Source organism: Rhinopithecus bieti, unplaced genomic scaffold, assembly GCF_001698545.2.
Source record: "Rhinopithecus bieti isolate Rb0 unplaced genomic scaffold, ASM169854v2 scaffold_2339, whole genome shotgun sequence".
Lineage (NCBI taxonomy): Eukaryota > Metazoa > Chordata > Mammalia > Primates > Cercopithecidae > Rhinopithecus > Rhinopithecus bieti.
Window position 1 is genome coordinate 435095 of NW_016803819.1, and position 2807 is coordinate 437901.

Genomic DNA, 2807 nt, shown 5'->3' on the forward strand with positions numbered 1-2807 from the left:
AAAAAAAAAAAAAAAAAAAAAAAAAAAAAAAGAAAAGAAAAGAAAGCAAAACTCATAGTTACATAAAGCTGGAGCTCCCACAACATGCTTACAGACAAGAGGTATGGCTTCCCGTAAAGTTTCTCACGAAGACACAGAATTGTTGTTGCTATCACACTCACAGAAGGAGGATTATCCTGGGAATGAGGAAGCTATCCTTGGCATTATCTAGACTTTTTTTTTTAATACTGTCTTTGCCAATCCCATCTCCACCCTTTCTTGTCAAGTTTGGAGACTGTGCCTCATGCCTGCCCATTCATATACAGAGAAACTGGGTAAAACAAAGGTCAATTTCTCAAGAGCATTTCTCAGGAGACCTACATTTCAGGCTTATTTGAGGTCATTTCTGCAGGAGTGGCAGCATTTGGAAGCAGAGGTGAGGGGGTCTGGATTTTAAATTCGAATATGTAGACAAGTGTTTCCTCCAAAATGTGATACAAAATCACACGTCCTGGGATACTCTTATGAATAAAGGATTTGTGGTCAAGTAAGTTTGGAAATATTTACTATTATATCCTTTTCTTAGAGTTCATAGGCACATTGGCATATTAAAAGCTCTGAGAATTTACTCAAAGAAAAAGCACAGCGTGCAATGAGAAGCCCTTCAGTTTAAAAGCAATGCATAACTATTTATCCCTATTGAGAAAAGCTGGTAGAAATAAAAGGAACTGTGAAGTTTGTGAGAGGAGACACAATCAGATTAGATTTTTCATAAAGTTTTCACTCAGACTGGGATGCCATTGTTCTTTATTCTTAGGATTTAACTTTTTTTTTCTTTTTCTTTTCCTTTTTTTTGGAGACAGTGTCTCACTCTGTTGTCCAGGCTGGAGTGCAGTGGTGCAATCTTGGCTCACTGCAGCCTCCACCTCCCAGACCCAGGTGATCCTCCCACCTTAGCCTCCTGAGGAGCAGGGACTACTACTCCCACCATGCCCAGCTAATTTTTGCATTTGTTGTAGAGATGGAGTTTCACCATGTTGTCTAGGCTGCAAAAGTTATCTTCTTTTGGTAGATTTTCTCAGTACCCTATTCCTTCCTTAAGATATTTGTTTCCTTATTATTAACAGCCTTTATGCTTGCCTTTTTTTTTCTTTCTGTTTTTGAGACACGGTCTCACTCTGTTGTCCAGGCTGGAGTGCAGTAGTGTGATCTCAGCTCACTGCAACCTCCTGAGCTCAAGGGATCCTCCCACCTCAGCCTCCCAAGTAGCTGGGACTGTAGGTCCATACCACCACACTGGGCTATTTTTTGTATTTTTTGTAGAGATGGAGTTTCCCTATGTTGTCCAGGATGGCACCTTTTATAGATAAATAATTGCACTAAGAATACATTTTCTTTATGATTAAGTCCACTAATATCTGCAAAAACTATTTATTAAGCCTCTACTTTTATGTACATTTATTATTTTAATTAAGCAGAATGTAGCTTTTATGAATGCCATTTGAGAGACGAGAAAACTGAGTATTTGAGAGTTTAAGTAATTTTCCCAAAGTCAGAGCTTGATGCACCCTGAGTTGAGTGTGGTAAAGCAATCTTTCTTTTTTTTTTGAGACGGAGTCTTACTCTGTTGCCCAGGCTGGAGTGCAGTGGCACGATCTCGGCTCACTGCAAGCTCTGCCTCCCGGGTTCACACCATTCTCCTGCCTCAGCCTCCGAGTAGCTGGGACTACAGGCGCCTACCACCACGCCCGGCTAATTTTTTGTATTTTTAGTAGAGACAGGGTTTTACCGTGTTAGCCAGTATGGTCTTGATCTCCTGACCTCGTGATCCGCCCGCCTCAGCCTCCCAAAGTGCTGGGATTACAGGCGTGAGCCACCGCACCCGGCTGGTAAAGCAATCTTACATAAAGATAAAACCCATTGATATTTATTTACTTTAGATAATGGCAATATTATCTACTATTTGGTTTCCACTAAATTTAAAATGGAAAAGTACAAGAATTCCAGTGTATGTTGGTTCTACTTGCTTTTAGTAAAGTTCTTGCAACAACACTATTCTTTTGTTTTTGAGACGGAGTCTCACTCTGTCACCCAGGCTGGAGTGCAATGGCACAATCTTGGCTCACTGCAACCTCCACCTTCTGGGTTCAAGCCATTCTCCTGCCTCAGGCTCCTGAGTAGCTGGGACTACAGGCAAGAGCCACCACACTTGGCTAATTTTTGTATTTTTGGTAGAAACGGGTTTCAGCATGTTAGCCAGGCTGGTCTCGATCTCCTGACCTCCGGATTCGCCCGCCTTGGCCTCCCAAAGTGCTGGGATTACAGGTGTGAGCCACTGCACCCGGCCAACAATACTATTCTTAGTTGGGAATGAAAACAGTGTATCAGCCATTATGTAGAAGAGGAAAAAATCCTGACACAGATTTCTTGATTTGCCATATGTTTTGTCATAGAGTGATGCTCACTTATTCTTTCACTCAATAAACATTCATGGAGTGTTTATATTGTACAAGGCTGGGAGTTTGACAATGAGGAATACAAGGCTGAATGGGAAACTTCAAGGCATTGATGACCTAGTAAGGGAGATTATAAACACATGAATAATTAAGCAGAATGCTTCAAGTTGTAATCCAAGTACAGGAATACAAAGGTGGCATAGATTATTAATACTTTTGGTTGGAAGGAAATCATACTTATGTTCTAAACATAAACATAGACAATCATGTTTAGAATTTAGCTGTTAAATAGACCAAATTTGGACTTAGGTAAATATAAAAGGTTTACTTTTGACGACTTGGCAGTTTTTTTTTTTTTTTTTTTTTTTTTTA